This window comes from Danio rerio, chromosome 18 (genome assembly GCF_052040795.2).
Source record: "Danio rerio strain M-AB ecotype USA chromosome 18, GRCz13ab, whole genome shotgun sequence".
NCBI lineage: Eukaryota > Metazoa > Chordata > Actinopteri > Cypriniformes > Danionidae > Danio > Danio rerio.
In genome coordinates this window covers 13,026,593-13,039,641 of record NC_141038.1, presented here as the reverse complement: position 1 = coordinate 13,039,641, position 13,049 = coordinate 13,026,593, and the positions used below count along the sequence as shown (strand labels likewise).

General features: G+C 36.7%; 1 long non-coding RNA gene across 1 annotated transcript in view; it reads right to left on the bottom strand.

Moving 5' to 3' along the window:
• Window positions 1-1,040: 1,040 nt before the first annotated feature.
• Window positions 1,041-13,049, bottom strand: part of LOC141378723 (uncharacterized) — a 32,610-nt gene continuing 20,601 nt past the window's right edge. The window contains exon 3 of the long non-coding RNA XR_015514774.2: window positions 1,041-2,606. This is a non-coding gene — a long non-coding RNA (uncharacterized LOC141378723). The remainder of the gene's footprint in view (window positions 2,607-13,049) is intronic.

The following is a 13,049-nucleotide window of genomic DNA, read 5'->3' as shown; positions in this document are numbered from 1 at the left end:
CTAACCATGTGCGCAGATGGTGCACTGCAGAATGCCTTGCAGTCATTGGCCAGGCGGTCCTTCTGGTGCCTCATCTGAAAGTGGGTCAGCAGACTCACTGGTGTTGACCTTCAAGTCTGGGACTGGCAGAGGGTGGCCACAAGACATTTGGAATAATTAAGTTATCTAAATTTGTATTTATAGACTAGGATGGTGGCTAGGTTGTTGGTTGCAAGAATGGTCATCTGTTGAAAATGCCATAATGTTTTTTAATGTGTGCTACTATGATCAATAAAATGAGTGGAATTGTGCAAATTTGAAAATGTACAGTATTTCTATTGCAGGTAAACAATATGCATATTAGCATTTTACTTTTGTTGCTGAGGTTGTGTTACTAAATGCAATGTTCATTCATTCATTTATTCATTCATTCATTCATTCATTTTCCTTCGGCTTAGTCTCTGATATATCAGTGGACACCACAGTGGAATGAACTGCCAACTATTCCAGCCTATGTTTTACACAGCGGTTGTCCTTCCAGCCGCAAACCAGTACTGGGAAACACCCATACACTCTCACATTCACACACACACTCTGCCCAATTAGTTTTTTTCAATTCATATAGTGCATATCTTTGGACTGTCGGGGAAACTGGAGCACACGGAGGAAACCCACTCCAACACGGTGAGAAATTGCAAACTAAACATAAAAATGCCAACTGGCAGAGCCAGGACTTGAATTAGCGACATTCTTGCTATGAGGCGACAGTGCTAACCACTGAGTCATCATGCCGCCCTAAATGCTACACATTACATTAAATAAAATGTTACTAATCATTTTTATTCTTTGTTGTTTTTATTTCTTATATTTGTCTAAATTATTTTATTCTTGTTTATTTAAAGCACTTTGAATTACCATTGTGTATGAAATGTGCTATATAAATAAACTTCCCTTGCATTGCCTTGGCTTATTAAGCCATAAAAAGCCAAATTGAATTAGTAATACCTAAAATGCGCTTAAATGTTAACTAAAATATTGCTATCATAAACATGGATTAGCCCTTTCTTGTTTTTTTTAGGTTAGTGTTTAAGTTAATAAATTTCTACATCAGATAAAATTAACAAGTTTGTGAAATCGAATTATACAGACTATACCGTTTACCTGTTAGCACATATACTGGCTTGTTAGCAATCACTATTTTCAAGAAAAGTAAATTTTCATTTGCCTGAACCAACAGTTTTTAAACCAATAAATGCATATTCATGCAAATGTGGCTACAAGTAACCGCTATTGCTAAAATGTTAAATCATTTCAGGGTTTTGGCCTCCCAAAATATGTCATCCCTTCTGCCACGCACTATAAAAAGTAATAATTTTTTCTGTTATCTTTCATTTTCGAAGATGAACCTGAACCAACAGTTTTTAAAACAATAAATACATCTTCATGCAAATGTGGCTACAAGTAACCGCTAACGCTAAAATGCTAAATCATTGTGGGTTTTGGCCTCAAAAAATAAGTCATCCCTACTGCCGCGCAGTGTAAATAGTAATAATTACTAACAGAAAACTTTTCTGTAAGCTTTCATTTTCAAAGATTTACGTGAACCAACAGTTTTTAAAGCAATACATATTTATGGAAATAAGGCGGCAAGTAACTGCTAATGATAAAATGTTTAATCATTTCAGGGTTTTGGCTTCCCAAAATATGCCATCCCTTTTGCCCTGCTCTATAAAAAGTAATAGTTTTTTCTGTTACCTTTCCTTTTCGAAGATTTACCTGAACCAGCAGTTTTTAAAGCAGTATATATTTATGCAAATGTGACTACAAGGAACCGCTAATGCTAAAATGCTAAATCATTATGGGTTTTGGCCTTAAAAAAAAAAGTCATCCCTTCTGCTGCACAACATAAATAGTAATAATTACTAACAAAATACTTTTCTGTAAGCTTTCATTTTCAAAGATTTACCTGAACCAGCAGTTTTTAAAGTAATATATATTTATGCAAATGTGGCTACAAGTAACCGCTAATGCTAAAATGCTAAATCATTATGGGTTTTGGCCTAAAAAAATTTTTCTGTAAGCTTGTCTGACAAATTGATAAAGACATGTGTCATAGTCCAAGCATCATTAAATTATTAAAGCACTAAATCTTTGTGCAAATGTTTGTGGCTAAAATTAACATGTCTACTGCCTTAAGTTACAGTAAATAAATAGCTGTCAACTGGTGATAACATGAATCATTCATAGGGTGTTAACAGCAAACAACTGTTTTCTGCCAGCCAAATAACTTCATAACTAGTCTTTTTTGATGTAGGAAAAATGATTGACAGCTTTGCAGGCCGCTCCTCAACAAGGATCAATCAAACCTTCCCATCAATCATGAAGCATATTGTGGCTTTGGCAACCTTTGAGCTGTCGTTGACAACATGACAGATTCTGCGGCAGAGGTATGCGAGATGTTTCTCGACTCAAACTTCTTTTGATGAAGGTTTTTACAACCAGCAGCGGAGCAGCGCTGGTTCTGATGAGCAGCATGCCATCATAAAGCCAAGACGCATGTGATGAGAATCCCAGCAGATTGAAGCTAATGTGTCTGGCAGAGGATCCACATGGAAAGCTGAATCATCCTGTAGACCACAGACAGAGCATTCAGCCGTACTACTGCTTTATGTACGACACACTCACACACACACACATGCATGCACACACACAAACTATACAGGGAATTATAGCAACAATGAAGGAAAACAAAAGAGCAAAATGCGCTGAGATGCCATCTTTTATTACTCTGATGTCATTTACATTGTCTTTCTATTTTAACATGAACTACATAAACAAATATTTTTTTGGTCACACTTTATTTTCATGGTCCATTTGTAAAATTTGAGTTACATTGCATCTACATGCCAACTAATTCTCAATAGATTATAAATAGACTTAGGTTGGGGTTAGGGTTAGTTTAAGTTGACATGTACCTGCAAAGTTTCTTATAGTCAGTTAAATGCTGTAGTGGAAAGAGTACTGAAAAATCATACTCAAGTAAAAGTACCATTGCTTGAGTAGTAAGTATTACAGTGTGAAATGTTGATGCGTTTACATGCAGTTTGTGTAGGAATGTGTAAACGTAACATTCTGTAGTGCATTTAGTGATCTTCCTATATTCATTTCTTCCTTCCAACCTTCCTTCCATTGTTTGTTCCTTTATTTATTCATTCATTTATTCATTCGATCGTTTGTTCCTTTTTTCCCCAAGTTTGTTCAGTTCTTCCTTGAATCTATCCTTCATTCATTTGGTCCATCCTTCATTTTCCCTTCATTAGTTCGCTCTTTCATTTGCCCGTTGGTTCATATTTTGTTCCTTCCTTCATTAGATCCTCTGTTCACTCATTTATTCTTCGTTCATTCAATCCTTCCTTAGCTTGTTCAGTACTTCATTGAGTCCTTTCTTCATTCATTTCATCCTTACTTTAATCATTAGTTCGGTCCTTCCATCCTTTGGTCCTTCTATTCCTTGTTCGGTCCTTCCTTCATTTGGCCCTTCCTTCCATTCTTCATTCGTTCCATTTAGCGATTGTTTAAGGCTGTTTAGTGATTTCAGTCATCATACAGTAGACAACCTTCATTTTCTCATCGGTGACATGCAGTCTATAAACAGTCTCTGGGTCAATGCATGTAAAGATTTATAAATCCATTTATAAAGCACATTTATAAAGTGCCCAAGTCTTGAGGTTTTTCTGTATAATGCGATTTACTTTATATGTCTGATTTGATTAGACAGGAATCAGCGCTGATTTTTCTACTTTAGCCAATCACCATAGACAAGATGGAAAAAAAAAAGTAGTGACTGCAGGTTGAAGGAAAATGGTGGAGTAAAAGTAGCGATGCAGCATCAAAAATGTACTCAAGGTTGTACTCAAAGTACACATTTTTAAAACTACTTAGCAAATTACAATTCCTGAGAAAAACTACTCAATTACAGTAGTTTGAGTATTAGTAATTAGTAACTTTAAACCACTGGTTAAATGTCTGTTGAAGGAGCAATATCAACAGATATGAAGCAGACAGTCTACTAATGCTCAAATGGACCATCAAAATAATGTGTTACCCTGTTATATGTTTGTTGGTTCCTCAAAGAACCTTTAAGTAAAAATCTCTAAGTGTGAAATTAATTTTTCTTTTATAATTATTCTATTAATTGTTTTACTTTCACTGTGTGTGTAGCTTCAATAACTTCAATAATATGGAAAAGAATGTTCTTTACACTGACTTTAAAGTAAAATAACTCAACAAAAACATAGGAGGCTGTTAAAAATGCTAATTTTAGCCGGCCATTTCAGACTTAACTCTTCACTTTAAAGAACTTTTTGTGCTTCTATGGATTTTAAAGGTTCCATTTCAAATCATCAAAGTGTGCATTTTAGTCAGAAACCATAGGAAACCTCATCTTGTGTACATTTGCACCCTCTAATGAATGTTACTATGAATAATGTTCTTTAAAATAGCTTTTTACAAAAAACAGACTAGACATCTTCACTTTCAAACATCATTATAATTAAGTCACATGAAGTCAGAGCAAAAAAAGAAATGTAGGACTGCATGTAAGTTAGCATAAAGAGATGCCATAGGTGCATAAATACTATTAAAATTACTATCTTTGGTTTCACTTGCACTTAAAAAAAAGATTCAAGCAGCTTCCACGCACACACAAATATATATATATATATATATATATATATATATATATATATATATATATATATATATATATATATATATATATATATATATAAATAAATATAAATATATATATATATATATATATATATATATATATATATATATATATATATATTAAGGGTGTCACGATTTGATTTTAAATCAAAATAGATCGAAATTTATCCTCAATTTCGATTATCGAATCAAAAAATAGAATCATCGATGCTGCCACGCCCCCATGTCACGTCACGAAAAAACAGGCTTGTTGTAGTGCTTATTGAACTGCAGACGCAGGAGACCCGTCGACAGAACTTAAACCCTCTCCTCTTTTAATGAAGTCGCCGGTGTGAAAGTATTTTGGATTTCCAGTTAGTTATGTTGACAACGTTCGTGTTGTCGACAAAAACATACAGTTTGCAAGCTCTGGTATGCAAGTATTAAAGTTAGGCAGATAAATGATGGGCGCATCGCGATCCTCCGCCCCGCCCCCATTGCAAATCCGCTCGCGAAAAGTACACACTCAGGCCCTGTTTACACTAATAGGTCTTAGTTTTTAAATGGCATTTTAGAACAAGAACGATCCACATCCACACTGGCATGTAGCATTTCTGAGCAGCCCTCCTTCCTCACTACCGCTGAAAACGCACATCACACTCATTCACACACAGACACAGACGCAAACACAGTCATGCGCTCGAGACAGCGGGTCCAGGACTCCAGGCAGTCAGAGGGTCATTAGACTGCTTCAATCTTTCACTTTCACACTAGTACTTGGTCATTTTAGCAAACACCTCACATACTGTTGGCTAGTTCTTGTTGGTTGTGCACTTACACAAAATAAATGGTGGCACCTTTATCGCCACCTATGGTTGAAACATAAACCAAAGAAAAAAAAAAGTGGATTTTTTTTTAACTACCCAGGTTCTGAAGGTTGCAATGTCCCGAATTTTGGTTGCCAATCTTAAGCCAATTGTAATGGAGTGTTTTGGTTCAATTTAGAATTTCCCCAACCAGCGCAGAGCCCAAGGGACCAGAGTGAGTGCTCCGACCTGGACCCATCGCTGGTCCAAAAAATATATATACATAAAAAATGTAGATTTGAGAATAGTTCAATCAATCATTAAAAAAGCTAATAATGTACATAAAGTGGTACTTGGTTATTCATAGGCACTTTGATAGTCATGCTTTATGTAATCAAGTTTTTTAAAATACTAAATAAAAAGTTGAAAAACTCCTACTTTGTAGACAAACAATAATTCTATACTATACACTCAGTTATATGGTTGCAAGAGTGCAAAAATGATTAAATAAATTGTCTTGCATTGAGGACATGGCTAAAGGAGTTTTTAAAGGGCAAAAAGAGTGATGCATTATGCATTGGATGGAATATAGGTGAGTGTGGAATGAACTTTCCTGGGTATAGAGGTCGGGGGAAAAGAAATAGCAAGTGTTGGCAGGTAATGGTGTGTTACTGTGAGCACAGACTTGAAATTAACCAGCCTGTGACGCTAAAGCGACTTACAATGAAGTGCACAAATCACATGAACGGCAATTATCTGTCAAGGAAATAACTATTAACTTGATTTGTGTGCTTTATTTTGAGTCACTTTGGTCTGAAAGCATCTGCTAAGAACATAAAATAAACTCACGCTGACCTTGCAGGATATTTATAGAAAGAGAGAGATTGGTGCCTAACATTGTGATGTTCAGAAAACACATCAAGGCTTTTGTTTGCTGTCAATACAGTGTTGCCTGAAATATGAAAAATGTTCAACTTCACTATTTGTTTTCTTTTTTTCTGAATAAATTCAAGTTAATGTAGCACTCAGCACATCTACAGAGACTTGTAGAATTGCCTTCGTTAAGAAAAGTTCTATTAAGTCCCATTACATTAAGTGAAGTTTATTTATAAACTAATTTCGAGAGGGTCACATGATTATGATTGAACACGGCTGGTTCTGCATTAGCTACGTATGATCCACCAATTAGGCCAGTCCTAACCCACTATAAAGAGCCAGGGTTTCTCACTATAGCCATCTTTGATTCGAAGAACACACTGCTCCGCATCAGCTGCAGCAACAACAACAACAACAACAACAACAACAACAACAACAACTGGGTTTTCCCCGAGTTCTCCAGTTTCCTCCCACATTACAACAACATGCACCACAAGTGAATTGATCAATCTAATTTTAGCACTATAGTCAAACTCTCATCCTGTAGCATATCTCTTTATAGCATTCATTTTAGTCATCAGCTCATGAAGGGGGGAGTTGTCGAAATCTACCTGAGCTCAAAGCTTCCCTCTCGCCTTGCAAATGGGAGGGAGCCCAGGGCTCAAGAACCTTTTGGGCTCAGGGCTCTCTCCCGGGACAGCATGCCAAACTTGCTTATCAATCATCAGTTAAGTGTGAACTCTTGAAAAGCATTGCATGAGGAATAGTTTGCCATGGGCAAAAAGCTTTTAAAAACTTACTTTTTCTAAACACTTGCAGGTTCAATTTTGGTTAACTAATGATTTATAGGTTTGGATACATGTATTATTAAGCTTACCTGTCACACCATGGTTTATTTATTCTTACAGAAAGGGAGGCTACAGCTGCTTATTTCCAGTCACTTTTGACAACCACTCATCACAGTCAAAAATGAATCATTATGAAGTTTATCATTAACTGTTTATGAACTTTTGATTTAATTTGTCAGTCTTTTACAATAGTTATGTTTCCATCCAAAATTGCAAATTAACTTCATGCCCAAAACTGGATTAATCACATAAAAGACATATCACGGTTTGTTGAGGGATGGAGACAAAAGGTGTTGGATCCAAGTGCAGTTTTAAAGAAATCGTGCAGTAAACAGAAAAACAAGACATCCAAAAATCAGAATAACAACAAACAAACAAAACAAGGAACTATGGCAGAATATACAAGAACAAGGCTCAGGAACAACAAACCAAACAAGACTTACTAGACAAGAGACGGGGGCAGAGTGAATAAATAGTCCATGAAATCAAAACAGGAATGGAGACAGCTGTGATGCAATCAGTGTAAGTGGGATGCGGGTGTGTGCACGAGGGAATGTATGGACTTGTAGTCTTAGAACAACTGTAGTTCGCCACCAGAGTTCACTAGAGAACTACAGTGCCATCTGGTGGCCTCAGTCATGACAAGGCGTGCGAATAAAGCAGCGTTTCCATCCAACGAGTCAAAGCAAACACAATCGTCACTTCCTGATTAACTGTGTTTTTTTTTTTGGTTTTTTTTTTTGCTGTGATAAGAGAAGCTGCATGAATCTTTTCTTTATTTAATAAATGACTTGTGCCTTTGAAGGCAATCTTGACACACAGTGAATGCGCGGTGACATCTGAAGGCGTGAGACGCAGAGCACAGGTGCTCTTGATTCATTATTAATATAATAATACTAGTAAGCTACTGAAATAGTTAAGGTATTTTAGAATGACCAAAACAACATTTCAGATGTGTTACAATGTGCTCAGCCTGCAGGTTTATCCATTCACACAGATTTGTCATCATCACATGATCTCTATATTTTTAATGCGCATACTAGAATTTGTTAAGTTAGTGTTTCCATTGCAGGTTATGTGCATCTTTTCTTTTTGTTTTTAGATGCACATTTCCAAAATGTATAAATATTAAATATGTGGATGGAAAAATTGCTAATGTATGTCGTCTGATTCCCTAAAAACCAAATCTGTCAAAATCGAATACTGTTAGACACAATCAGTTAAAAGATATGAGATATAAGACTGTGAGGGAAACCAGGGCACCCGGAGGATACCCATGCAAACACAGGAGAACATACAAACTCCACACAAAAATGCTAACTGGCCCAGCCGGACTTGAACCAGCAACCTTCTTGCTGTGAGGCGGCGATGCTACCCCATTGAGCCACTGTGTCGCCGTTTAATAATTCCATAATGTTAAAAGTATGTAATCAAAATCAGTGGAATTTTTTCTATGCAATCAGAATACATAAATAGTTTTTGTTAGGCCTAGAGAGCATGCAGTGCTAAATTCAGTGTTAGATCTGTGATAATTAAATGGTTTTGTAAAGTTTGTAATTCATTTGTGGCATACCGGCAGACATGTAGAAGGCAAGAAACTGTCTGAATTGTAATGAGTCCAGTGCTGAATACTAATGCGAGGAGTGACTCTGTTTTCTGCTGCAAGGCACCAACAATAGAACTGGCCCAGTTTACTGACTGCTGATTTACCACTGAGTGTGCGGACAAAATATACTCGCTCTCTCCTTCTACTCTCTTTTCTTCCTCCCTAGTTTTTCAGTTTCAATATAAAGTATATATTGATGCTTTATTTTTGAGTATACATGACAGTATTTTCTCATTCTCAATCATTGTGATGAAATACTGTCAAACGTTGTTATAAATAGCATGAGAAATAATTACAGCTTTCATAAGAGTTTCAGACATGTTAATGCTCAGCTGTGTACTTTTGGTTGGAAACTTGCATGCAGAGCTTGATTGCTATGACAACCACCGATGCATACACACTGTATTGTAATGCTCCATATACATTTCCATATACAGAGAGATTTATGCATGTGTTAGCAGAGGCAAAGCACCAAATTTTGGGCTCTGGGCAACATTAACAGATTTTAGGGGTGATTTATTAATGTTCAGTCCAATCTATAGTTACACATAGGTGTAACTATAGAATTCTTACATACTGTAAGAGACTGCATGCATGACAGTAATAGAAATCTGATAATTTTTGATTTATGTCCTTGAGTATTACGTAATTTTAAATGTAAAAGTACAGATGACATTTCTACAAATTAAAAAGTTATTTAAAGGTGCTGTATGTAAGCTTTTTACTCTAAGGCACAGAAATACCATAATGTGTTTGCAGTTATATAAACATGCCAAGTAAACATTCTTGTTTATCTGAAAAACAATGCTGAAGTCAGATATTCTGCTTTGAAAATGTCATTCATTCATTCATTCATTCATTCATTCATTCATTCATTCATTCATTCATTCATTCATTCATTCATTCATTCATTCATTCATTCAGAAAGGCTCTCAAAGCATGTGCCATTGATCAAAATGTGACCTCCAGTGGACAGAAGCAGACTCCAAGATTAGCCAATTATATTTCAGCACCCCAGGTTGCCTTGTTGGAAAACCATCAATTTCATTCATTCATTCATTCATTCATTCATTCATTTCTTCAGAAAGGCTCTCAAAGCATGCGTTCATGACTGAAATGCGACCTCCGGTGGACAGTAGCAGCCTCTGAACTGAGAGATTCAGAGTTCCACATGAAATTATTAATTATCATATATTATAAATATTACAAGCGTAAACATTAGGTGAGCAGGTTACATTGTAACCCCATGTCCTAACAACAAGCTACATGACGGGATTTGCAGTGATAAGTAATTTGGCTGTTTGCACCAGACGAAACACAACAGAAATGTAAATGAAGCCATTCAGAAGCACAGAATATGCACTCACTCATGAAATGGTAAGCTTTATAATCTAATGAATACATATTAAACCTCTTTAACATTATTAAATGTACATGATGGTATGTGGTTTGCATTATTTCACAGTTAAAGTTCAATTTCAAACAGTTTATTTTATTTTCAAGATCTGAAGTAAACTATCTGCCGCTGCTTTTATTAGTATGGCAATGAATGTCATATAAAATGGCTCTTGATACATCACAAAGACTCTGTGCCGTTGCTTTCATATTCAGCATGATTTAAATCAGCCTTTAGCCTCGCTCCTGTTGGTTGTCAATCTGGCAAACTGCGCTTGCATTTGTTTTGATCCAGGAATGTAACACTTAGTTCAAACACTGGGTGTCAAACTTACACACAGCACCTTTAAAGCATTATATATAGCATTGGAAGTTTCATAGCTAAACTTGACCAAACTGGTGGCCAATCATCATTGGTTGCACATTCCATTAGTAGGAGCAAAGTGTGAAGGGTTAATTAGCAAAGTAATAGCAGAGTTCAAATAGGGACAAATTGTTAGTGTATGACTCGCTGGCACATCTGTGACCAAGACAGCAAGTCTTTGTGATGTATCAAGAGCCATGATATCCAGGGAGGTATACAGGGTAATGTCAGCATTATACCACCAAGAAGGATGAACCACATCAATCAGGAGTAATGGTGGATGCAAGAGAAAGCTGTCTGAAAGGGATTTCCAGTTGCTAACCTGGATTGTATCCAAAAACATAAATCATATTTTTGCTTAACTCTGCTGTCGTGTATCAGGATGATAATGCACCGATACACAAGGCATGACTGGTGATTTCCCATGGCCTAATTGTTTGAAAAACTATCCGTTTTTTTCATTTATATGAAAATTGGTGCCATAACTGCTTGCAATTTCAACACATTATTTTTCTATAACTAATTACGTTAACTTTATAGCATAATAAATCCACTGCACATAACAGCCTAGTCATCTTAATACACTACTTGGCTAAAAATGCATTTAGCCAGCCAAAAAATAAAAAAAGATGGAAATGCATTATGTCAGTCTGGCTCAAAAATGTTTTATCTGAGTCATGAAACATAAAAGAATCCGACTGTGGCCTGCATTCTTTCTCTCCACACACAAAAAAATAAAACTCAGGGCACCACATGGATAATGTCCTCCGCTCCAGAAGAGCTGCTTTTTTTTTTTTTTTTGCACTGCTTGAGGTGCTTTAATTACATCCCACTGGTCACAGCTCTGTCTGAGATTATAGAAACGCCTTGCTTTCAGTATTGAGTCTGCGAAGTGATCTGTTTGTGTGCTGCAGGCTTTTATCTGGACGCCGGTTCGACACAGTAGGCATATCAGCATAACACAGACTGAGACAGATGTACAATGTGGGAGAAAAAAAAAATATTTAGATTGGTCAAACTGATTGATAATATTTTGACAGCCATCCAAAACAGTCTCTTTTTCCATAACCCGAAGCCATGTCTGTTTCCACTCAGCCGGACTAAAACATAAAGACCACTTTGAATTCTATACGGTAAACATCTTCTGAAATATGCTTTTAGGTTTCTTGGTGTTTGGGTTGCCACACAAGCTATGCACACAGTCCCCGACAAATTACATTTCTATGGTTACTTTAGAGTCAAATATTGCTTATTCTGACCACACCTTTTGATAAGGAACCCGTTTCAAGTCATTTACAAAAAGCCGCACACATATAAACAAAGCTGACCATCGTGCTGTCGAACATGATATTCTGAATATACTGACAAAACACACCAAACTGTCAAACGTTATCGGTGTCTCATATATAAACAGCTGGCAATGAGAAACAGGATGGAAAAGCAATGGTTATCTCTGTGTTAGAAGGACAAACAACAGGCCTGAGCTGGAAATGGGCTTTCCATTGAGAGGTTAGCTCACAGGTCATGCAATGCCAAATAAAAACGTTTAACATCTAAGTATTCTCTGCAACTGGCTATCCATGGAAAATGTACTCACTTAACAGTTATTCAGTCATCTTAATGATCAGTTCTCATGAGGTTGATTCATGGGGAGCTTCACATGCCACTGCATCTAAAATGGTAAGATGCAGCAATCAAAATAAATGTTTTAAGGGGACCCTTACAGGTGATGGACCTGGCTATTTGGGTTATGGTATTGAGACTAACACTATACAAAAGACAAGAGAATGGTGTAATCATGATGTTAAAATGATTTTTAACAAAACTTTACTAAGCAATGCGCTTATTTCACGCGGCCGCCATTTTAAAGAACCAAAGCGAGGCTGTGGTGGGTAGAAACCCGGAAGTATAGGACTAGCACTGTAAACATTGCAGTAACATGCTGTGGACTGCAAACCTCCAGCTGTTGCCATGATTTCAAAATGCAGAAATGGTGTAAACATCACTTTAACATCATTCAGTAAGTTTAATTTAAATAAATTAAAAGCAATTTAGCATCAAAAGACATCTGTAAGAGTAATATGCGTAAGTGTCCTCCTAGGCTTCAGTTCATGGCAGCAGTTAAACACCGTGGGGATGCTTTCCTGCTTCAGCCTATGTAACCCGGTGAGCGATAAAACACTGCAGTCCTCTGTAGCACACCCTCGTGTTGTCTGTAATAGTGTTGTCCCGGTACTTAAGTTTTAAAACCGTCTTTTTCCCGCTAACATTGAAGCGCCGCAGAGCGCGGACGACTCGACTGATCTTCACAGCTGCTTCGCGCTCCAGTCTTTGTGTATATGTGTTTGCACTCGGTTCACCCAGTGCAAACACAGATACACAAAAACTGGTGCGTGAAGCAGCTGTGAAGATTAGTCGATTCATAAAGCAGATCGCTTGTCTGTGTTTGTGCTCGGTAAACAGCA